Here is a 26,467-nt window from a genome sequence, read left to right as displayed (position 1 = left end):
TATCAAGCGAAGGACTATGGGAGCTGCAAAGAACAGAATGCGCAGCCATGGAAGAAGCACAGGAACTGACTGGACAGTGCCTGTCTCTATGCTTCAAACAGGTAGTGATTGAAACCCCCGTGCGTCATGCTCCTGTGAGAAATACCACCCCCTGAGAGAGACATGACTCTGTGCATGTGTGACCAAAAACACAGGGCGCGATTAGTGCCTGCCCTGTGAGAATATGACTGGAAGTATGATCGGGGCCAGCAAGATCTGTATCAGAAGGAAAGACAAAGAAACATCGGGAGCAGTAACCCAGGACCCAACACCGAAGAGAAAGCAGCAAGATCCCGACACAGGGGCTTGGAGACATTGGAACTAAACCCATCGCAAGAGAGTCTGATCACCTCACCTCACTACAGGTAGTATCTAAGTCCAAGTCTTGAGTTTGGATATTTGGAGTGTTGACATCTTTGAATACTTTGTGTACAACAAAGCAAGTCAGAGTTTGAATGCTGTGTGTGGAACCAAGTTTGCTACCTTGTGTACTAAAGTTTGTGAAGTAGATTTTGATAGTTTTGTGGTAATTTGGTCAAAGACAAAAAGGGAGATTTGTTGCACAGTAATTCGAGAGTTTGAGTGTCTTTGTCAATGGTGTCAGTTCACCCGAGTTCAAGGTGAATGTTTGATTTTAGGGAGTATGTGGAATTGTGCTCATGACATCATCCAGAGTTTGCGATGTCACCAGGAATGGGGCGTAGTTGGCAGATGGCCATTGGGTTCATGGGTCATACAGGTACATCTTAAATATCAGCCTTTCTCATTGGGCTGAAAAATACTCTCATCTGCCTGTCCCCAAAGAAGTTGGGAGGCCCCATTGAGGCACTGGAATTCTCCCTTTACCTCTATGTATGAGGGAACTGATACCTAAAGAACAGGAAAAGCTGTCGGAATTCTTCAGGCCCGTCCCCTTTTCAGGATGGTGTGTGTAGTTCAGGTGGGGCTCCTTCTACTCCTGGAGACCAGTACCCCTCATCTCACTCAGAGTAACAGCCTTTACTCTTAACTGAGCTGAGGAACTAGGGACTGGGGCTTGTGAAGGATGAGTGAGGGTTCAATTCCCGAACAATACCAACCAGAAAATCCCAGAAATGCTGGGAACCCAATGTATTTGCCGCTTTCCAGTTGGAATGAATGAATGAATGAATATCGCTTATTGTCACGAGTAGGCTTCAAATGAAGTTACTGTGAAAAGCCCCTAGTCGCCACATTCCGGCACCTGTTCGGGGAGGCTGGTACGGGAATTGAACCGTGCTGCTGGTCTGCCTTGGTCTGCTTTCAAAGCCAGCGATTTAGCCCAGTGTGCTAAACACTGGAGCACTGCAGCCCTGCCAGAACTCCAATGGGAGTGGAGCAGACCTCACGGAATCGGAGCATGATTAACAGCACAAAGGGAAGCTATTCAGTCTATCGTCTCCATGCTGCCTGTCTGCAAAAGCAACTCCTGGAAATCCAAGACCAATATATCTTGTCCATTTTATTTGCAAACTAGAGAGTTTCAAAAACCAAAGGCATGGATCACAATTACAAACTGCTGCAGACGCAGTAAATCTGAAATAGAAGCTGGAACTGCTGAGCAGGTCTGACAGCGTCTGTGGAGAGAGAAACAACATTTTCAAGACAACAACCTGAACGTCGAGCTGAGATGTTAAACTGTTTTCCTCTGTCCATTGATGCTGCCCGACCAGCTGAGTAACTCGGTGTTTATGTGTCACACAGCCGACTGCAGCGAGCTGCAAAGTGGATATTTTCTTCCTCTGGTGTGTGTGGTTGACGGTCAGAGATGAATAAATCCAATCTCCATTTCTTCACTCATATATCCTCAAACACAACCTCATATTCCTACAAACGGCAGCTTGCTAAGTGAAATCACTTTGAAAGATTTGTAAGGGGTGAAGCTGAATTCTTCCATCATCAGTGATGTCCAGCGTGCTTGCTGATAGAGCCAGCTGATAATTTCGGGAAGGGCATTGTCTCAGTCTCAGTATCTTCCACTCTTTCCTCATAAATATTCAGTACACCTGTTGAGGTACCTGCAAAATATGATGGGACCTGTCAGTGAGTGGGTTGCATTTCCTCTCAATCCCCTCCCCTCCTACTACGACCATGCTGGAGACAGGAGGTATCAAAGATGCCAGGACAGTGTAAGTTTGTCTTGCTGAGCTGTAATAGTTACACAGGAGAATGATACTTTTTGATTTTACTTTTATTACCAGCTAACATTGCAATGACGTTTCTGCGAAAATCCCCTAGTCGCCACATTCCGGTGCCTGTTCGGGTACACTGAGGGAGAATGCAGAATGTCCAATTCTCCTAACAGCACATCTTTTGGGACTTGTGGGAGGAAACCAGAGTGTCATAATACACACTCATGCACACAATGAGATACAGACAGGCAGTGACAGACACCCAGTACAGCCAATCAACACACAGGACAGAACACAACCAATCACCAGGCAGAACACTAAAAGGTGGTCTCCCACTAGAAAACACACGAGGCATCAACACTCTGCCTCTTTCCACTGGTGACAATTGTAGTGACAGTCAGGGTGTATATATCAGTTAGCACCTTCTACACGTGGCTCAGAGCTAGTCTGGTCTAGTTAGTTATAGTTAGAATGCTTAGATTAGTGGAGTATCAAACCCACAGCAAACTGTGTGCACTGCTTAACAAGTTCAATAAAGCGTATTGAACTAACATCAAAGTTTGGAGTGTACTTTCCAGTCCAACTGCATCCAGTTGCAGTCCGTGTTACCCCAGGGTGATTAACACAACACAGAGCACCCGGAGGAAACCCACACAGACACAGGGAGAACGTGCAGACTTCGCACAGACTGTGACCCAGCAGGGAATCGAACCCAAGACCCCGGAGCTGTGAAGCCACAGTGCCATCCACTGTTTTTTAAAATAAATTTAGAGTACCCAGTTCATTATTTCAATTAAGGGGCAATTTAGTGTGGCCAATCCACCTACCCTGCACATCTTTGGCTTGTGAGGGGCGAAACCCACGCAAGGCAAATGCGATGTTAGCATTCATGTCGAGAGGGCTAGGATACAATTCCAGGGATGTACTTCTGAGGCTGTATAACGCTCTGGTCAGACGCCATTTGGAGTATTGTGAGCAGTTTTGGGCCCTGTATCTAAGGAAGGATGTGTTGGCCTTGGAAAGGGTCCAGAGGAGGCTCACAAGAATGACCCTGGGAATGAAGAGCTTGTTGTAGGAGGAGGGGTTGAGGACTCTGGGTCTGTACTCGTTGGAGTTTAGAAGGATGAGGGGGGATCTTATTGAAACTTACAGGATACTGCGAGGCCTGGATAGAGTGGACGTGGAGAGGATGTTTCTACTTGTAGGAACAACTAGAACCAGAGAACACCATCTCAGACTAAAGGGACAATCCTGTAAAACAGAGATGAGGAGGAATTTATTCAACTAGAGGGTGGTGAATCTGTGGAACTCTTTGCTGCAGACGGCTGTGGAGGCCAAATCACGGAGTGTCTTTAAGACAGAGATAGATCACGGCGCTGAGGTCCCAGGTTCGATCCCGGCTCTGGGTCACTGTCCGTGTGGAGTTTGCACACTCTCCCCGTGTCTGCGTGGGTTTCGCTCCCACAACCCAAAAATGTGCAGCGTAGGTGGATTGGCCACGCTAAATTGCCCCTTAATTGGAAAAAAATAATTGGCTAATCTAAATTTATAAAAAAAAAGACAGAGATAGATAGGTTTTTGATTAATAAGGGGATCAGGGGTTATGGGGAGAAGGCAGGAGAATGGGGATGAGAAAAATATCAGCCATGATTGAATGGCAGAGCAGACTCGATGGGCCGAATGGCCTAATTCTGCTCCTATTTCCTATGGTGTTATGGAACCTTGGAAGTGCAGGATGGCAGTGCACAGGTGACATTGGGGGTGCCAGGGTACCTGAGGGTATCTCCCCAAAACCCGACCACCCATCGACTTCTCGCTGCCTGGGAGATGCTCCCACCCCCCAGGTACCGGTAACCCAGGTCCAGTGCGAAACAGCACTCGTTCAGGGTCCCCGAGGCCCGGGGGTTAGATCCTGCGAAACAGCACTCGTTCAGGGTTCCCGAGGCACGGGGGTTAGATCCTGCGAAACAGCACTCGTTCAGGGTCCCCGAGGGGCCCGGGGGTTAGATCCTGCGAAACAGCACTCGTTCAGGGTCCCCGAGGGGCCCGGGGGTTAGATCCTGCGAAACAGCACTCGTTCAGGGTCCTCGAGACATGGGGGTTAGATCCTGCGAAACAGCACTCGTTCAGGGTCCTCGAGACATGGGGGTTAGATCCTGCGAAACAGCACTCGTTCAGGGTCCCCGAGGCCCGGGGGTTAGATCCTGCGAGACAGCACTCGTTCAGGGCCCCCGAGACATGGGGGTTAGATCCTGCGAAACAGCACTCGTTCAGGGTCCCCGAGGGGCCCGGGGGTTAGATCCTGCGAAACAGCACTCGTACAGGGTCCCCGAGGCCTGGGGGTTAGATCCTGCGAAACAGCACTCGTTCAGGGTCCTCGAGACATGGGGGTTAGATCCTGCGAAACAGCACTCGTTCAGGGTCCTCGAGACATGGGGGTTAGATCCTGCGAAACAGCACTCGTTCAGGGTCCCCGAGGGGCCCGGGGGTTAGATCCTGCGAAACAGCACTCGTTCAGGGTCCTCGAGACATGGGGGTTAGATCCTGCGAAACAGCACTCGTTCAGGGTCCTCGAGACATGGGGGTTAGATCCTGCGAAACAGCACTCGTTCAGGGTCCTCGAGACATGGGGGTTAGATCCTGCGAAACAGCACTCGTTCAGGGTCCCCGAGGGGCCCGGGGGTTAGATCCTGCGAAACAGCACTCGTACAGGGTCCCCGAGGCCCGGGGGTTAGATCCTGCGAAACAGCACTCGTTCAGGGTCCTCGAGACATGGGGGTTAGATCCTGCGAAACAGCACTCGTTCAGGGTCCCCGAGGGGCCCGGGGGTTAGATCCTGCGAAACAGCACTCGTTCAGGGTCCTCGAGACATGGGGGTTAGATCCTGCGAAACAGCACTCGTTCAGGGTCCTCGAGACATGGGGGTTAGATCCTGCGAAACAGCACTCGTTCAGGGTCCCCGAGGTACGGGGGTTAGATCCTGCGAAACAGCACTCGTTCAGGGTCCCCGAGGCACGGGGGTTAGATTCTGCCTCGCCATGTGCCAAGTCGGACGCGGCCTTAGTTATTTTTTGGGGTCTTGGTCAGTTTCTCCCCAGTCAAGTCCACACTTTGAAATTGTTTTCAACACTGACGAGCTGAACTGCTGGTGAGGCCAGAACCTCAGAGATCAGCACGGCATTTTGAAAGGGTGCCCCGATCTCTAAATGCGCTTGAGGGTCCTCCAGACCCCCACCCACGAGCAATGTTACCCCCACACACATGGACATTACATTACATCCCCTAAAAGTGAGGACACCCCTTTTCAGACCTCCCCATACCCTCTTTCCAGCCCCCCTTTAAGGATTCCTACTCTTAAACCCCCACTGCCTTTAATAAACACACTGCCCCTTTAATACAGCACACTGTCACTTTAATACAATAAAAAGTCTTACAACACCAGGTTAAAGTCCAACAGGTTTGTTTCAAACACGAGCTTTCGGAGCGCTGCTCCTTCCTCAGGTGAATGGCGAGGTATGTTCCAGAAACATTTATATAGACAAAGTCTTTAATACAGCACACTGTCCTGGGATTTACACAGTAACTTCATTGCTGTGGTAATATAAGCCTATTTGTGACACTAATAAAGATTATTATTACAATACACTGCACCATTAATACAGCACACTGCCCCTTTAATAAAACACACTGTTCCTTTAATACAGCATACTGCAATTTTAAGACAGCACACTGTCCCTTTAGTACAATACACTGTCCCTTTAATACAACACACTGTTCCTTTAATACTCCCCATGGAGTCTGCACGTTCTCCCCGTGTCTGCGTGGGTTTCCTCCGGGTGCTCCGGTTTCCTCTCACAAGTACCAAAGATGTGCTGTTAGGTGAATTGGCCATTCTGAATTCTCCCTCTGTGTACCCGAACAGGTGCCGGAATGTGGCGACTAGGGGATTTTCACAGTAACTTCATTGCAGTGTTAATGTAAGCCTACTTGTGACATTAATAAAGATTATTATAATGCAACACACTATTTAATATGGCACACTGTCCATTTAGTACAACACACTGTTCCTTTAGCACAACACACTGTCCCTTTAATACAGACAGTGACCCTTTAATACAGCACACTGTCCCTTTAATACAGCACACTGTCCCTTTAATACAGCACACTCTTCCTTTAACACAACACACTGTCCCTTCAATACAGCACACTGTCTCTTTAATACAGACAGTGACCCTTTAATACACACAATGTCTCTTTAATACAGCACACTTTCCCTTTAATACAGCACACTGTCCCTTTAACACCAACACACTGTCCCTTTAACACCAACACACTGTCCCTTTAACACCAACACACTGTCCCTTTAACACCAACACACTGTCCCTTTAACACCAACACACTGTCCCTTTAACACCAACACACTGTCCCTTTAACACCAACACACTGTCCCTTTAACACCAACACACTGTCCCTTTAACACCAACACACTGTCCCTTCAATACAGCACATTGTCCCTTTAGTACAACACACTGTCTCTTTAATACAGACAGTGACCCTTTAATACACACAATGTCTCTTTAATACAGCACACTTTCCCTTTAATACGACACACTGTCCCTTTAATACAGCACACTGTCCCTTTAATACAGCACACTGTCCCTTTAATACAGCACACTTTCCCTTTAATACAGCACACTTTCCCTTTAATACAGCACACTGTCCCTTTAACACAACACACTGTCCCTTCAATACAGCACATTGTCCCTTTAGTACAACACACTGTCTCTTTAATACAGACAGTGACCCTTTAATACACACAATGTCTCTTTAATACAGCACACTTTCCCTTTAATACGACACACTGTCCCTTTAATACAGCACACTGTCCCTTTAATACAGCACACTGTCTCTTTAATACAGACAGTGACCCTTTAATACACACAATGTCTCTTTAATACAGCACACTTTCCCTTTAATACGACACACTGTCCCTTTAATACAGCACACTGTCCCTTTAATACAGCACACTGTCCCTTTAATACAGACAGTGACCCTTTAATACACACAATGTCTCTTTAATACAGCATACTTTCCCTTTAATACAGCACACTGTCCCTTTAATACAGCACACTGTCCCTTTAATACAGCACACTGTCCCTTTAATACAGCACACTGTCCCTTTAATACAGCACACTGTCCCTTTAATACAGCACACTGTCCCTTTAATACAGCACACTGTCCCTTTAATACAGCACACTGTCCCTTTAATACAGCACACTGTCCCTTTAATACAGCACACTGTCCCTTTAATACAGCACACTGTCCCTTTAATACAGCACACTGTCCCTTTAATACAGCACACTGTCCCTTTAATACAGCACACTGTCCCTTTAATACAGCACACTGTCCCTTTAATACAGCACACTGTCCCTTTAATACAGCACACTGTCCCTTTAATACAGCACACTGTCCCTTTAATACAGCACACTGTCCCTTTAATACAGCACACTGTCCCTTTAATACAGCACACTGTCCCTTTAATACAGCACACTGTCCCTTTAATACAGCACACTGTCCCTTTAATACAGCACACTGTCTCTTTAATACAGCACACTGTCCCTTTAATACAGCACACTGTCTCTTTAATACAGACAGTGACCCTTTAATACACACAATGTCTCTTTAATACAGCACACTGTCTCTTTAATACAGCATACTTTCCCTTTAATACAGCACACTGTCCCTTTAATACAGCGCACTTTCCCTTTAATACAGCACACTGTCCCTTTAATACAGCACACTGTCCCTTTAACACAGCACTATCCTTTTTTTTGTTTTTTTTTAACAAATTAATTATTAAGGGGCAATTTAGCGTGGCCAATCCACCTACCCTGCACATCTTTGGGTTGTGGGGGCGAAATCCATACAAACACGGGGAGAATGTGCACACTCCACACGGACAGTGACCCAGAGCCGGGATCGAACCTGGGACCTCGGCGCCGTGAGGCATCAGGGCTAACCCACTGCGCCACCGTGCTGTCCTCTGCACACTGTCCCTTTAACACAACACTGTCAAAGAATCATAGAATCACTACAGAAGGAGGCCATTCAGCCCATCGAGTCTGCCTTGACCCTTTGAAAGGGTACCCGACGTAGGGTCAGGGCCCAACCTATCCCCTTAACCCAGTAACCCTACCTAACCTTTTGGACACTCAGGGACAATTTAGCAAGGCCAATCCACCTAACGTCTTTGGACTGCGGGAAGAAACCAAAGCACCCGGAGGAAACCCACGCAGACATGGAGAGAGCGTGCAGACTCCGCACCCGAGGCCGGAGTTGATCCCAGGTGCATGGCACTGTGAGGTTGCTAACGTGCTAACGTGCTGCCCCATTAATGCAATACCCTGTCCCTTAAATACACCTGAGGAAGGAGCAGCGCTCCGAAAGCTAGTGTTTGAAACAAACATGTTGGACTTTAACCTGGTGTTGTAAGACTTCTTACTGTCCTTAAATACAGAACACTGCCCTTTAATACAGCACACTGTCCCTTTAATACAGCACACTGTCCCTTTAATACAGCACACTGTCCCTTTAATACAGCACACTGTCCCTTTAATACAGCACACTGTCCCTTTAATACAGCACACTGTCCCTTTAATACAGCACACTGTCCCTTTAATACAGCACACTGTCCCTTTAATACATCACACTGTCCCTTTAATACATCACACTGTCCCTTCAGTACAGCACACTGTCCCTTTAATACATCACACTGTCCCTTCAGTACAGCACACTGTCCCTTTAATACAGCACACTGTCCCTTTAATACATCACACTGTCCCTTCAGTACAGCACACTGTCCCTTTAATACAGCACACTGTCCCTTTAATACATCACACTGTCCCTTTAATACATCACACTGTCCCTTCAGTACAGCACACTGTCCCTTTAATACAGCACACTGTCCCTTTAATACAGCACACTGTCCCTTTAATACAGCACACTGTCCCTTTAATACAGCACACTGTCCCTTTAATACAGCACACTGTCCCTTTAATACAGCACACTGTCCCTTTAATACAGCACACTGTCCCTTCAGTACAAAACATTGCCCCCTAGCGAGATCATTATTTTTGTATTGATCAAAGTGGAGTGTTGAGGTTTCCTGAACTTCCCTTTGATATCCAGTTCTGCTAGCTATTCTACAGTTACATTTGAAGAGTCCTTAATGACATTAGATTGGAGGAGGTTATGCTGACAAATTTGTTTGTCTCTGTAATATTTGAAATTTTTACTAAGAATGTTGTGCTTCATGGGCAGATAATGATCGAAGCTGGAAGTGCTTTTTTACCTGATGTATTAGATCTCAATTTATTTTATATTCAATCTTGGGATGTGGGTGTTGGACGCAGGTTCCTTCCCTAAAGGACATTAGGGAACCAGGTGGGTTTTTACGACAATGGTCAATGGTTTCGTCGTCACTTTTAATCCTGTAGCCCTGGTCCTCAGGCTGCAGAGAAACGTGGTCCTGTTAAATGAGACAGTGAAGCCTGATGGGCAATTGGTAAGGTTACCAGGTAAAGCCGGTTGGTTAAAATAGTGAACTCTGTATCAGCATAAGTAGCAGGGCTCTGCAGTGAGGAACAATATTCAGTCAGGGAGTGAGCACAGAAGCTGATTGGAGAATGGCTGTTGCTACAGCTTGGACACACGGCGATTGAAGACAGACCCCCCCCCCCCCCTGTGTGCCTTGCTCCTGACAAGAAATACCACCCGGTGAGTCACGACTCTTTGAACATCGATTAGTGCTATTCTGGGAGCACATGACTGGCAGCATGAGATCAGTGGCAGCGAGATCTGTACAAGAAGGAGAGACAAAGATTTCACCAGCGAAACCTCGAGGAACAACAGCTCAGAAGGAAGAAGCCTCAAGCTTCCAGCTCGCAGACGGGCTCTGATTCCCACTTGTGTCTGGCTAAGTGCGATTGGGTAGTGACACACTCCACAAACCCACTACTGGAAGTTACATAAGTATTAACAGTTTAACCCATACTTGTTAGCTTGTAGCGATAGCAAAGGAAAGTAGAATCATGTTTGTGTTTTTGATGCAGTGCATGATAGAACCTCTCTTGTAATAGTGAAAAGCATTGGGATTTTATATTGTGGTCAATAAAGACGTGATTTGATTTAAGATAATGTTGTTTTGTCTGTAATTGCAAGGGTCAAAGTCATCTCCACCATCTGCCTTAATTAAGCTATATTGTAACGTATATAATGTGAATCTTTCTTTATAGTTTTACTCAACTTTCCAAGTCAGGTACATACTGTTGAATGCAGAATTCCTTCACACTGTCCCACACTCCCAGGCCAGGTACAGATGCAGAATAAAGCTACGTCTACACTCCCTGGGCAGCAGAGCACAGACTAAAGATCCCAGTACACTTTCCTATCAAATTCTCAGGGCTGGTACAACACGATCCAGATACACAGTAAAACGTCTACACCATCCCATCAAACATTCATAGTCTTGACTTGCGTATCGAAATACAGAAACACTTGCATGGGATCCCCCCAGCGTGATTTATGGTGGTCAAGGCTGCCGACCTTTCATTGGTTGTGGGATCTTCTGGCCCTGCCATTTTCCACGGGTCTCCCCATTGTTCGCACCCTCTGCGGCCAGAGAACAGTTAATCATACAATCCTTCTCCAATCATCCTTCTCAACCATTCCACTCTGGTTACCAGCACTGTGGGGTTAATGGGTTATCTACAATCACTTTATCTCAAGAAATGGCTTCTCTTCCTAACCCTACAGTCACCTTCAGATTCCTCAAAGCATCTATCCTTGGCTCCTTTCACATGTATCTGCTATTCCTCAGTAACATCACCTGCTCACACAGAGGGTCAGTACAGACTTGATGGACCGAACGGTCTCTTTCTGCACTGGAGGCAGGCATTTTCAGAGTGAGGGTTGCGACCCGCGGGTTGTTCGCGGACGGGTATCAGGAGGGTTGCGAAGCCAGACATTGCAGTGTTCCCAATCACAGGAATTCACACAACAGCCGCAGCAGCCGGCTTTTATCAATGGCGGCTGCGACTGGCTAAAAACAATGCAGGCGCACTGCGCATGCGTGCCCGCTCTTCAGTGCACATTCGGCCTGGGAGTGTTGGGATCTGAACCCAGGGTCAAAGTGCGATCGCAGCATGGTGGCAGCTGACTGCGTGGTGGTGATCACCGATGATGAACAAGGCTATGACCTCGATCTGTTTTGCATCCCTAAACATCACTGTAATGATCTGGAGAGGGTATATATTCCTCATGGTTTAATCATGGACAGAACTGAACGTTTGGCAAGGGATATAATGAAAGCCATGGGAAATCATCACATTGTCACCCTCTGTGTACTGAAGGGAGGCTAGAAGGTGTTTGCTGACCATTTAGACTATATTAAAGCATTGAATCCAAACAGTGACCAGTCAATCCCAATGACGATGGACTTCATCCGCTTGAAGAATTACTGTAATGATCAGTCAGCAGAAGAGCTACTCAGAGTTTACAAACTGAGGAACGATATCCACGCTTTCCTCCTCGAGGAATTGTCCTCTCTGGCTGATTCGTTTGCCGATGAAACTTGGATGCTGACTATATCTTACCTTGCGGACAGCTTTTCAATTCTAAATGAACTGAATCTCAAATTTCAAGGGAAAGATGATGATTGGCTTCGGCAATATGAAGAAATTGCTGCTTTCCAAAACTCATTGAAAGTTTGGCAATAGTGCAAAGCCAAAATTACCACATGTTCCCCACACTGCTATGACACATCGGAGAAAACAGCATCAGTAAGGAAAGTGTCAATGGACTGGCAAGCCTGACTCTAAATGAAGCTGACTTAACTTCTGCGCCTCAGCTTTGACAGCACATTAAAAGCACAGCACAAGTCAATGAAACTGTCAGCATTCTGGAGTAGTGTATCAGAGGAGTATCCGGAGCTGAGTAAAACAAGCATTTTGTTGCTTTTGTCCTTCACAATGACCTACATTTGCGAGGTTGGATTTTCCATCCTGACAAAGATGAAGACGGCAAAAAGGAACCGGCTGAATCCTGCATTCGATATGTGCATCGCCCTCTCCTCCTGTGAACCTGATTGGAGGGAGATCGTGATTACCAAGCAGGATCACCTCTCGCATTAAAGCTAAGAGAAAATGGTGGGTCACCGATGTCGGCTGGCATGGATCATGAAGGTTGACCAGTTGGTAAAAATGGGTCCCTGTAAAAAAAGTTTGAAAAACTCTGCTTAGGGATTGTGTGCACACAGGGCTAGCTTGCACATTTATACTGACCACACTCAGCTTTACCTCTCTAGCCCCTCCCTCAACAGCCCCACTGCACCAATGCTGCCAGTCCTTGATCAGCTACAATTTTCTCCAGCCAATCACAGCCAACCTTCCTGTCCTCACAATCATTGCCACACAGACTACAGCCTTTCCCCAACCACTACCGGTAATTGAACTCGGATGGGTGCATCTCATTTACTCCTGAGCTGAACTTCACGTAGCTCTCCAACCACACCCCATCTGTAGGTGAAATCTTTATCCATGCCTTTGACTTTCAGATTTGATATCCCCACTGCTAATTGGCTGGTCACTCACCTTCAAACCTCTGCTACCCAAATCATATCCTACACCACTCCGCCCCGCCGCGCCACATTCCTGCCCCGACCTGCCGGTGGGATTCTCCGTTACGCTGGGGCAGCCCTACACCATCGGGAAATCCCCGGGTGCCAGCATAACGGAGAATCCCCCCGCCGGAGAATCCAGCCCCTGGTCCTGCTGCCCATACATTAATCCTCAGCCCTTCAAACCTAATGTTCTGGGAACAGGGGTTCAAATCATGGAGCTGGTGGAATTTAAATTCAATTGATAAATCTGGAACATTAAGCTAGTCTCAGTAATGGTGACCCTGACAGCTGGCATTGATTGTTGTAAAAGCCCATCTGGATCACTAATGTCCCCGTTAGGGAAGGAAATCTGCTGTCCTTACCCGGTCTGGCTGACATGTGACTCCAGACCCACAGCTATCTGGTTGACTCTTGACTGCCCCTCTGAATTGACTTGGGAATCCCCTCAAGGGCAGTTAGAGATGGGCAACAAACGTTGCCCCTATCAGTGATGCCCACATCGTACGAAAGAATAAAGTTAAAATGAACCCTCAGCTGATCTCTGTTCTTTTGGCATTTTCTTCATCTTCCCTTTTCTTTGTTCCACCATCCATGGCTTCAACCAGCTCGGTACAAAGCGTGGGATATCCCCCTTAAACCCTCTCAATTCCACCTCCCCTTTCTCCGTTAAAACTTTCCAAACCAATCTCGTTGCTATGTTCTGGCTCAGCCCCAGTAGTCTTTCATTCCTTGGCCACCTGTCTTATTAAAGCTCCAGCAGTCCTTCAGGCCAATATTTTTGATAAAGGGATTGATGGATAAAAAATGAAAAGAGTGACATGACTTTGAGGTAGATATCATCAGAACCTTTGTCATTTTGATTGAATTGGCAGCACCCTCACCTCTCAGATGGTTGTGGTTTCCAGCCCCATCCCAGGATGTTTTAATGAGATCTTCAGTGTGATACTGGGTTTGTTACACTGTGATCTTCAGTATGATACTGGGTCTGTTACACGATCTTCAGTGTGATACTGGGTTTGTTACACTGTGATCTTCAGTATGATACTGGGTCTGTTACACTGTGATCTTCAGTGTGATACTGGGTCTGTTACACTGTGATCTTCAGTGTGATACTGGGTCTGTTACACTGTGATCTTCAGTATGATACTGGGTCTGTTACACTGTGATCTTCAGTATGATACTGGGTCTGTTACACTGTGATCTTCAGTATGATACTGGGTCTGTTACACTGTGATCTTCAGTATGATACTGGGTCTGTTACATTGTGATCTTCAGTATGATACTGGGTCTGTTACACTGTGATCTTCAGTGTGATACTGGGCCTGTTACACTGTGATCTTCAGTGTGATACTGGGTCTGTTACACTGTGATCTTCAGTGTGATACTGGGTCTGTTACATTGTGATCTTCAGTGTGATACTGGGTCTGTTACATTGTGATCTTCAGTATGATACTGGGTATGTTACATTGTGATCTTCAGTGTGATACTGGGCCTGTTACATTGTGATCCTCAGTATGATACTGGGCCTGTTACATTGTGATCCTCTGTGTGATACTGGGTCTGTTACATTGTGATCTTCAGTATGATACTGGTTCTGTTACATTGTGATCTTCACTGTGATACTGGGTCTGTTACACTGTGATCTTCAGTGTGATACTGGGTCTGTTACACTGTGATCTTCAGTGTGATACTGGGTCTGTTACACTGTGATCTTCAGTGTGATACTGGGTCTGTTACACTGTGATCTTCAGTATGATACTGGGTCTGTTACACTGTGATCTTCAGTATGATACTGGGTCTGTTACACTGTGATCTTCAGTATGATACTGGGTCTGTTACATTGTGATCTTCAGTATGATACTGGGTCTGTTACATTGTGATCTTCAGTATGATACTGGGTCTGTTACATTGTGATCTTCAGTATGATACTGGGTCTGTTACACTGTGATCTTCAGTATGATACTGGGCCTGTTACATTGTGATCCTCAGTGTGATACTGGGTCTGTTACATTGTGATCTTCAGTATGATACTGGGTCTGTTACACTGTGATCTTCAGTGTGATACTGGGTCTGTTACATTGTGATCTTCAGTATGATACTGGGTCTGTTACATTGTGATCTTCAGTATGATACTGGGTCTGTTACACTGTGATCTTCAGTATGATACTGGGTCTGTTACATTGTGATCTTCAGTATGATACTGGGTCTGTTACATTGTGATCTTCAGTATGATACTGGGTCTGTTACACTGTGATCTTCAGTATGATACTGGGTCTGTTACACTGTGATCTTCAGTATGATACTGGGTCTGTTACATTGTGATCTTCAGTATGATACTGGGTCTGTTACACTGTGATCTTCAGTGTGATACTGGGTCTGTTACATTGTGATCTTCAGTATGATACTGGGTCTGTTACACTGTGATCTTCAGTGTGATACTGGGCCTGTTACACTGTGATCTTCAGTGTGATACTGGGTCTGTTACACTGTGATCTTCAGTGTGATACTGGGTCTGTTACACTGTGATCTTCAGTATGATACTGGGTCTGTTACATTGTGATCTTCAGTGTGATACTGGGTCTGTTACATTGTGATCCTCAGTGTGATACTGGGTCTGTTACATTGTGATCTTCAGTATGATACTGGGTCTGTTACATTGTGATCTTCAGTATGATACTGGGTCTGTTACACTGTGATCTTCAGTGTGATACTGGGTCTGTTACATTGTGATCTTCAGTATGATACTGGGTCTGTTACATTGTGGTCTTCAGTGTGATACTGGGTCTGTTACACTGTGATCTTCAGTATGATACTGGGTCTGTTACACTGTGATCTTCAGTGTGATACTGGGTCTGTTACACTGTGATCTTCAGTGTGATACTGGGTCTGTTACACTGTGATCTTCAGTGTGATACTGGGTCTGTTACACTGTGATCTTCAGTGTGATACTGGGTATGTTACACTGTGATCTTCAGTGTGATACTGGGTCGGTTACATTGTGATCTTCAGTGTGATACTGGGTCTGTTACATTGTGATCCTCAGTATGATACTGGGTCTGTTACATTGTGATCTTCAGTGTGATACTGGGTCTGTTACATTGTGATCTTCAGTGTGATACTGGGTATGTTACATTGTGATCTTCAGTGTGATACTGGGTCTGTTACACTGTGATCTTCAGTATGATACTGGGTCTGTTACACTGTGATCTTCAGTGTGATACTGGGTCTGTTACATTGTGATCTTCAGTATGATACTGGGTCTGTTACACTGTGATCTTCAGTATGATACTGGGTCTGTTACACTGTGATCTTCACTGTGATACTGGGTCTGTTACATTGTGATCTTCAGTGTGATACTGGGTCGGTTACATTGTGATCTTCAGTGTGATACTGGGTCTGTTACATTGTGATCCTCAGTATGATACTGGGTCTGTTACATTGTGATCTTCAGTGTGATACTGGGTCTGTTACATTGTGATCTTCAGTGTGATACTGGGTATGTTACATTGTGATCTTCAGTGTGATACTGGGTCTGTTACACTGTGATCTTCAGTATGATACTGGGTCTGTTACACTGTGATCTTCAGTGTGATACTGGGTCTGTTACATTGTGATCTTCAGTATGATACTGGGTATGTTACATTGTGATCTTCAGTGTGATACTGGGTCTGTTACATTGTGATCTTCAGTATGATACTGGGTCTGTTACATTGTGATCTTCAGTGTGATACTGGGTCTGTTACATTGTGATCTTCAGTATGATACTGGGTCTGTTACATTGTGATCTTCAGTATGATACTGAGTCTGTTACATTGTGATCTTCAGTATGATACTGGGTATGTTACATTGTGATCTTCAGTGTGATACTGGGTCTGTTACATTGTGATCTTCAGTATGATACTGGGTCTGTTACACTGTGATCTTCAGTGTGATACTGGGTCTGTTACATTGTGATCTTCAGTATGATACTGGGTCTGTTACACTGTGATCTTCAGTATGATACTGGGTCTGTTACACTGTGATCTTCAGTGTGATACTGGGCCTGTTACATTGTGATCTTCAGTATGATACTGGGTCTGTTACACTGTGATCTTCAGTATGATACTGGGTCTGTTACACTGTGATCTTCAGTGTGATACTGGGTCTGTTACATTCCCCGAGCTTCTGCCTTTTGGGTGAAAAAATTAAACCACCACCTGAATTTCCTGTCACTTTGAATCAATGAAAATCTATGAGGGTATTCAGATCGGAGTACAGAGTTCTCCTGGACCTCTGACCACAGTCCCACTCTTATAGGGGCTGGTTTAGCAGAGTGGGCTAAACAGCGGGCTTGTAAAGCAGAACAAGGCCAGCAGCGTGGGTTCAATTCCCGTACCAGCCTCCCCAAAAAGGCGCCAGATTGTGGCAACTAGGGGCTTTTCACAGTAACTTCATTGAAGCCTACATAGAACATAGAACATAGAACAGTACAGCACAGAACAGGCCCTTCGGCCCTCAATGTTGTGCCGAGCCATGATCACCCTACTCAACCCACGTATCCACCCCACACCCGTAACCCAACAACCCCCCCTTAACCTTACTTTTATTAGGACACTACGGGCAATTTAGCATGGCCAATCCACCTAACCCGCACATCTTTGGACTGTGGGAGGAAACCGGAGCACCCGGAGGAAATCCACGCACACAGGGGGAGGACGTGCAGACTCCACACAGACAGTGACCCAGCCGGGAATCGAACCTGGGACCCTGGAGCTGTGAAGCATTTATGCCAACCACCATGCTACCCTGCTGCCCCTACCTGTGACAATAAGCGATTATTATTATTAATCAACAGAACAAAACAACAATTAACTGACCATAAATTCCATTGCTGTTGTGAGCTCTTGCTATGTACAAACGCCTGCTGAATTTGCATTTCAAAGTCATTCACTTTATGTGAAGGGCTTTGATGTGCAAAACTGTATTTTATAAATACAAGACTTCTTTCTTTCAGAGCTTCAAACTGCACCACAGACTCACCGAGACTGCCACCGACTGTTAAAATGGAAGTTGATCATCAGCAAAGTGCGATGCAGGGTGCCTTCTGAGTCTCTCTGTGGATCACTTCTAGACCAAAGTGCTTCGTGACCCTGGTAGCTCTTGTTTATGTTCTATGTTGGTGGATTTGTTGTTAATGCAGCGAGCGTCCACCACTGGCTGGATTGGGGACTGGATAGGCTGATCCATCTCGGAGTCGAATTCCTCACTGGGGTCCTTTCCACGGCAATCGTACAGAACACATGAAACAAGGAAAAGCAGCAATAGAATCACATAACTGGCCACCAGTATAATCAGGTTCAACGTTACAGGGTCTATCTCCAGGTAAAACTCCATTTATTCCCCGAGATTCAGTGCTCCGGTCTCGGACACATTAACCACAAGGTCTGGGAAGTCATAGCTGAAACAAGCAGGCTGCTTTCGTGATAAAAATACCTTTAATCTCTGATTCAGAGCTTGAGCAGAAGGGTTTAAAACTGCTCAGTTTAATAACCTAAATCCCATCAATCTAGGATACCATCAACAAACAGATTCTGATTGATGTGGGCTGAAAAGTCAGCAATCATCAGAATAGATGGATTTCAAATATTCATAACCACAGTTTAATCCGGTCAGAGTGTATCAGCCATCGCTAAGGAGATTGTGCCCATTTGTTTGATAGTGTTTCAGGGAGTCAATAATATTGCCAAACTGTCGCAATCCTCTGATTTCCAGCCACTGATCGTTTACTGTGGGAATGTTTTCATGGTTCGTATGAAGAGTGGGAATGATTGGAACACAAAAAGTTGAAGGAAAATACCATTAAAGCTATGGCGAGTCTCACTAGTCAGCACTAAGTGCTTACTAAACTGACAGAGTAATCATTGAGAGAGCTCACTGGGTTTAAGCTCCCCAGTCTCAGATCTCAGACAACCTGTTAATGACCCCCATGGGGGAAAGAACAGGGAAATGGCGCATGATTCTTAATAATAGTTGGAAAGCAAAGTCTCCTCCCAGAGGACACAACACAGGACCTGCGTGACGCAGTGTCCTGGTTCTGTTTAACCGTATGGAGAGCATGTAAAGGATGGAAATATTCAGACTCCCCAATTTCATCCAAGAATCACTGGAAACATGGGATAATGCTTCTGTGTTTGTCTAACCAGAGAAGGCTGAGGCACAGCATATGTTCAAAGTGAGTAACAGAACCCCAGGAGCAGTATGTTAGAGTCCACCTGGGAGATAATTAGCCAAGAAATCAATTGAAGGCGCTGAACCACAAAATAACTATTCCCTTGTTACAGTCACATGGATTCAGTACAATTGCTACTTCTGATAATGTTTTCCTTGCATGACATAATGGTATTTCTGCAGTAGCATTTGTCCTCACGTTGTCAGCTGCTACTTCCTGCGGTAGATCAGAGATTCACTGAACACGATTTCCAGGAATGACTTGAAGTATTTGCTTATTTCACATTTTATAGGTTGTTTCAATTTAAAATGCCAGAGCCTCTTCCTGCTATTGGTTCATTCATTTTGCTGCTGCAATCGATTCCTAGGATAGTAGAGCACAGAAAGGCCATTTGGCCCATCGAGATGGCACTGTCTCATTTGAAGAGTAATTTTCAGTGACTCCCACAACTATGCTCTCTGCCTATTTTCTTGGATTTTATTTCTTCTTCAAATATTAATTCAATTTCCTTTTGAAGATGGGATTATTTCAGGTAGTGATCCAGTAAAGCAGCTTGTGATGATGTTGTTTTTCAGTAATATTAGTTGTCGAATAGTAATACTGGTTGCTTTACAATATTATTGATTACTATTTAATACAGAGTAAAGCTCCCTCTACACTGTCCCCATCAAACACTCTCAGGACAGGTACAGCACGGGGTTAGATACAGAGTAAAGCTCCCTCTACACTGTCCCCATCAAACACTCCCAGGACAGGTACAGCACGGGGTTAGATACAGAGTAAAGCTCCCTCTACACTGTCCCCATCAAACACTCCCAGGACAGGTACAGCACGGGGTTAGATACAGAGTAAAGCTCCCTCTACACTGTCCCCATCAAACACTCTCAGGACAGGTACAGCACGGAGTTAGATACAGAGTAAAGCTCCCTCTACACTGTCCCCATCAAACACTCTCAGGACAGGTGCAGCATGGGGTTAGATACAGAGTAAAGCTCCCTCTACACTGTCCCCATCAAACACTCCCAGGACAGGTACAGCACGGGGTTAGATACAGAGTAAAGCTCCCTCTACACTGTCCCCATCAAACACTCCCTGAACAGGTACAGCACGGGGTTAGATACAGAGTAAAGCTCCCTTTACACTGTCCACATCAAACACTCCCAGCACAGGTACAGCACGGGGTTAGATACAGAGTAAAGCTCCCTCTACACTGTCCCCATCAAACACTCCCAGGACAGGTACAGCACGGGGTTAGATACAGAGTAAAGCTCCCTCTACACTGTCCCCATCAAACACTCCCAGGACAGGTACAGCACGGGGTTAGATACAGAGTAAAGCTCCCTCTACACTGTCCCCATCAAACACTCCCTGAACAGGTACAGCACGGGGTTAGATACAGAGTAAAGCTCCCTTTACACTGTCCACATCAAACACTCCCAGCACAGGTACAGCACGGGGTTAGATACAGAGTAAAGCTCCCTCTACACTGTCTCCATCAAACACTCCCAGGACAGGTACAACACGGGGTTAGATACAGAGTAAAGCTCCCTCTACACTGTCCCCATCAAACACTCCCAGGACAGGTACAGTGCATGTTAGATGCAAAGATAAGCTCCCTTAAAACTTGTCTCAACTGCGTGCCTTAACCAAATGAGCACGATAGGAAAACTGGATTAAAATCAGTAGAAATGTAATCCGGAACACAGGACTGGGTAAAGGGGCGATCAATTGACATGAGTTGAGATGCAGTCAGCAGAAGCATGGAAGGAGTTAGCGAGTGACAGTGTGAGGGAGCTGGGTTAACTTCAGTGGAGATAGTCAACACAGGACTTTGCTGACATGAATAAGGGGCATATTGTGAGAGATTTCGCAGTTTCTAACCTTGTGGAATAAATCATAAAACAACACTGGCCATTGCATATCAATTGTATTTAGTACACCTCTCTTAGCAGCAGTACAATCGAGAGAGAGTATATACTTGTTTATTACTCATGTTGTTGCCAGTTTGAATATTGGTGGTACAAAGGTAAATATCATGATGTAGAGATAAAATGGAGTGTGGTAGCAATGAGGAAAAAGGCAGGACTGTTACGTGGAACAGTACTTTAACCTTAACCCTGCTCATATCAACCCCTTCAAATAAAATGTGCCTTTTATTTGACAGAGGGAATATTTACCTTATTATACAATCATTTCTCCTTATCTGCTAAAGTGATTGATCCTTGTTTGGCTAATGGTTGGCAGCTGCTGCCTGCTACTATCTCAATCAAGTGATTATCTGTGATGTTTTAGCAGATAGAGGTGGACTGTGGGTGTCACAGCTGAACCTGATCTGGAATCTATCCTGACATTCCCGTACGTACATTTCAGAACAATTCAGAAGCTGAAAGCCGGTCACATTTGTCCATTTCCACAGCCACAGGGCTCAGAGACAATATACAATCCTCCAATCAGTCACCAGGCTGAATGGGATGGATGGATGGATGGGTTTGTTTATCGTCACGTGTACCGAGGTACAGTGAAAAGTATTGTTCTGCGTACGGTTCAGACAGATCATTGCGTACGTGAAAGGATAATACATCATAGGACAAACATAAAGTACACAATGAAAATTCATAGACACAGGCATCAGGCGAAGCATAGAGGAGTGCAGAACTACTCAGTAGAGAAGATACAATCATTGAATTTACAGTGTAGCAGGAGGCCATTCGGCCCATCGAATCTGCACCGGCTCTTGGAAAGAGAACCCTACCTATGCCCACATCCCCACCCTACCTCCATAACCCAGTAACCCCACCTTACTTTTTTTTGGACACCAAGGGCAATTAATCATGGCCAATCCACCTAACCTGCACATCTTTGGACTGTGGGAGGAAACCGGAGCACCCGGAGGAAACCCACGTAGACACGGGGAGAACGTGCAGACTCCGCAATGACAGTGACTCAAGCCTGGAATTGAACCTGGAACCCTGGAGCTGTGAAGCAACTGCGCTAACCACTGTGCTACTGTGCTGCCCTATTGTGTGAAGATGTGTGAAGAGATCATATCAGTTCATAAGAGGTCTGTTTAGGAGTCTGGTGACAGTGGGGAAGAAGCTGTTTTTGAGTCTGTTTGTGCGTGTTCTCAGACTTCTGTATCTCCTGACCGATGGAAGAAGTTGGAAGAGTGAGTAAGCCGGGTGGGAGGGGTCTTTGATTATGCTGCCTGCTTTCCCCAGGCAGCGGGAGGTGTAGATGGAGTCAATGGATGGGGGTCAGGTTTGTGTGATGGACTGGGCGGTGTTCACGGCTCTCTGAAGTTTTTTACGGTCTTGGGCCGAGCAGTTGCCATACCAGGCTGTGATGCAGCCAGATAGGATGCTTTCTATGGTGCACCTGTAAAAGTTGGTAAGGATTAATGTAGACATGCCGAATTTCCTTAGTTTCCTGAGGAAGTATAGGCGCTGTTGTGCTTTCTTGGAGGTAGCGTCAACATGGGTGGACCAGGACAGATTGTTGGAGATGTGCACCCCTAGGAATTTGAAGCTGTCAACCATCTCCACCTCGGCACTGTTGACGCTGACAGGGGTGTATACGATACTTTGCTTCCTGAAGTCAATGTCCAGCTCTTTAGTTTTGTTGGCATTGAGGAAGAGATTGTTGTCATTACACCACTCCACTAGGTTTTCTATCTCCCTCCTGTATTCTGAGGTGGGCTCAGGGATCTATGGTTAAGTATGATATGTTCAGGGCATTTTTCCACTGAAGCAGGAGGGAAGAGCTGGAAAGGACATGTCTAATTACCAAAAATGACCCTGGCAAGTTTGATACAATGGGCAGTGAGCCAGGGAGGAAGTTCACGGGAATGATTAACGTGCAAGGCAGGATATGGGAGAGTGCAGGAAATGCAGAGGCAGATTGAAGCTCAGTGACGTACTGGGTGGAAGCTCCTTCCGTCCTGTAACAGTTAAGCTGAGGGTAAAGGAGTGACAACATTTGACAGACACAATCGTCCAGTAGCTGCCACATCATTGCCGAGCAAAAACTTATAGCTAAGTTCCGCACGCATGAGTGCGGCCTCAACAGGGATCTTGGATTCATGTCGCATTACATCCACCCCCCACCATCTGGCCTGGACTTGCAAAATCCTACCAACTGTCCTGGCTTGAGACAATTCACACCTCTTTAACCTGTGATTATCCCTCTCCTTGGATCTGTAATGATTTGATTACCCGCAAATGCTCGCATTCCAAGCATTGTCTGGCATCTCTGACTTTGTCTGTATAAATGTTTCTGGAACATACCTCTCCATGCACCTGAGGAAGGAGCTGCGCTCCGAAAGCTAGTGTTTGAAACAAACCTGTTGGACTTTAACCTGGTGTTGTAAGACTTCTTATTGTGCTCACCCCAGTCCAACGCCGGCATCTCCACATCACATCAGTGGGAGAGCAGTGGCCAGCAACTTTATTCCTAACTATTACGTTTCTGCACTCCACACATATTCCAGCATCAGATTGACCCCAGTACCACCCTCGGGGATTACCTATTTAAGAATACTGTCTATATTACATTTAACTTTGGTTAGCAAGTCAGCCTCTCTACCCAGCTCAGCCTGTTCTCATTTGATAGTCTGCCCTGGCCTTCTCACAGCACAGACTGGCTAAAATCAAAAGCATAGTGGGTGCATCTTCACCACAAGGACTGGCGGGGTTCCAGGTGAAGGTCCATCACCACCTCCTCAGGACAACAAGGTGACAGCTTTAATAAGGACAACGAGAGTCTGCACTGAGAACAAAGTTTGATTTTTTCAAAATTCATTCATGGGATGCGGGCCTCGATGTTTCGGCATTTGTTGCCCATCTCTGAGGGAATTTAAGAGTCAGCCACGTTGCTGTGAATCTGGAGTCAAATGTAGGCCAGACCGGGTAAGGATGGCAGATTTCCTTCCCTGAAAGGCATTGGTGAACCAGATGGGGTTCATGACGATCGACAATGGTTTCATGGTCACCTTGAGAAGTCTAATTCCTGGGCGACTGTATATACACTGAGTGACTGAGATATCCCACCCCGAGTGCGAAAGCTCTGAAAGGAGAAGGGGAAAGACAATCATTCCGACCCCATGGGTCTGGATGGGATATTACATTCCTCCCTCCACAAAGTCCGAAGATTCCCTCCATAAGCGATGAGACGGACAAGGAGGAGCAGGCGCAGGCTGTCGGAATCTCTTCGGCTCCGCTAAGTCCTCATGGAGCTGATGCACCGGATCAGTTGCCGTATTCTGTGCCGGTAAACGGCGTCTGCGGCAGGAGCAACATAGCGGTCAATCGTCAGGAAGCAGCTGAACTACGGAGTCAGCGTCTGAGACCTCTGAGGTCTGTGTCTCCATCTCGGAGTTGAAAGACACAAATTCGGGCATGTCGGCATTGAGAGAGACTGGAGGCAGCACAGCAGCTGGCTCTGCAATGCAACCGGAGGATCCGGGTCAGGCTTCTTTCAGGCACTTCATGAGGGAGCAACCTCCATGACTGAATGTGACCCAGGTGTTGTTTCATTAATTGTCCTGTGGCCTGAACGTGGTAAGAGACATTTGACAGACGTCAATCCCAGAGAGCCAGTGAGTTGAAGTTATGAACGAACATCACGTTGTCAAGCGTGATGCGGTGAGAGGGCACCATGGTGACGCAGTGGTTAGCACTGGGACTACGGCGCTGAGGACCCAGGTTCGAATCCCAGCCCTGGGTCACTGTCTGTGTGGAGTTTGCACATTCTCCCCGTGTCTGCGTGGGTTTCATCCCCACAACCCAAAGATGTGCAGGGTAGGTGGATTGGCCACACTAAATTGCCTCTGAATTGGAAAAAATAATAATTGGGTACTCTAAATTTATTTTTTTAAAGTGTGAAGCGACGAAGAGGTTGACATCAAACTGGGCACGCCCTTGAAAACTTGGTTACGACGCACCTTTGCCCCGATGTCCAGTAGAATCAAACTCAGTTGTGTCCGATATCTACGAGCCATTAATATCTTTGCGGGATTACCCCAGTTACTGTGTGTGGCCTGGTCCTGTACCAGAATACAAACCTTGCCAGTCTTGTGTCCATCAAGCCGGACGTCTGTTTCCTGAGCCCCCCTCTAACCGTCTGCATCGCCCTCTCTGCCCAAGCATTCGATGCTGGATAGTGCGGGGCGGAGTGCCGAGCGGAAGCCCGTTCATTGCTCTTCACTAAAGTGGCAAACTCTTCACTCATGAAAGAGGCCCCATTGTTGGTCACGAGGATTCCGGAACTCCGTGGTGGATAAAGAAATGCGTAACTGCTTGATGGCCGCCCAGGAGGTGATCGTTGCCACCTTGTGGACCTGCAGCCACTTTGAGTGTGCATCCAGCAGACAAGGAAGATTGAACCCAGGGAGCCTCTGGAGCTCTTGATCGATGGAGGACTGCTGGGCCAACTTCTCGATATCTGTGTCCAAACCCAGCCACCAGACATAGCCTCTCACCTACACCTTCATTCTGGACACTCTGGGATATTTGTTGTGAAGGTCCTTCAACACAGAAACCTTCCCTTTGCCAGGACAACAACCCTGATGCCCCACAGGAAAATGCCATCCTCCACGATCAATTCCATCAATATTGAGGAAAAAGCCTTAACTCCCCTGGTAGCTGCTGGTGCTGCCCACTTTACAGCACCAGATCTCGCAGCTTGGCAGGTATGAGGTTGATATGTGTCCAGTCACGAACACATGAGGCAGTGATGGGCAAGGAGTCCATGAAATTCACAGTATGATCGCCTGGCGCTCGTTCTCTGCGATATTGTTAATAATGTATTCGTGCAGCATATTGGTTCCTGTCTTCAAGACCAACGTCAAACGTATCTAACTGTCCAATCAGAGGCACAGCAGATCAAAGAAATTCAAAGCTGGGTCCAGGAAATGCGGGAGGTTGCTCAGCTAAGCAGGTTGACAGCAAACCAGCTTACTCCTCATCGCCAGTTTAATGAGCACATGGGGAGTCCACACCCAGTAAAAATAAGAGCAAAGTTTTATTACCAAACGATACACACACACTTCCCGGTAAACCCCTAATGGGCCCCTGCTTGGTTGGTGCCTGTAGCCATCTGGGATGGCCACTTTCAGCATAAAAAATGGACACTCGCAGAGCATACAGGGAAAAATGGACAATGCAAAGTAACAAGCAGACACAGAGCCTGAATGTGTATTTAGAAGGCAGACTGCAGACAGAACCAAAACTCTTGGCTGATTTGCACATTGATGGCCCATCTCCGATAAACAAAAGACTAGCACTCAGGTAGCCGAGACCGTCCCAGACATTCCGGCGCCACTACCCCAGCAAGAAGACACAAACAAAGCAAAGCCAACGGCCACTTTGGACACGCCCGGCCATCAAGGCACCCACC

General features: G+C 46.4%; 1 long non-coding RNA gene across 1 annotated transcript; it reads right to left on the bottom strand.

Annotated features, from left to right (window-relative positions):
* Positions 1–1,499: 1,499 nt before the first annotated feature.
* On the bottom strand, positions 1,500–18,394 carry LOC119953585. Its single transcript, XR_005458051.1, has 3 exons — positions 17,887–18,394; positions 11,843–12,456; positions 1,500–2,075 (listed from the first exon to the last, which is right to left on the bottom strand). It is a non-coding gene; the product is annotated as an uncharacterized LOC119953585 (long non-coding RNA).
* Between the last annotated feature and the right edge of the window lie 8,073 nt (positions 18,395–26,467).

This window comes from Scyliorhinus canicula, chromosome 18 (assembly GCF_902713615.1).
Source record: "Scyliorhinus canicula chromosome 18, sScyCan1.1, whole genome shotgun sequence".
NCBI lineage: Eukaryota > Metazoa > Chordata > Chondrichthyes > Carcharhiniformes > Scyliorhinidae > Scyliorhinus > Scyliorhinus canicula.
Note: the sequence above shows the minus strand (reverse complement) of the source record. Positions and strands in the feature narration are given on the sequence as shown.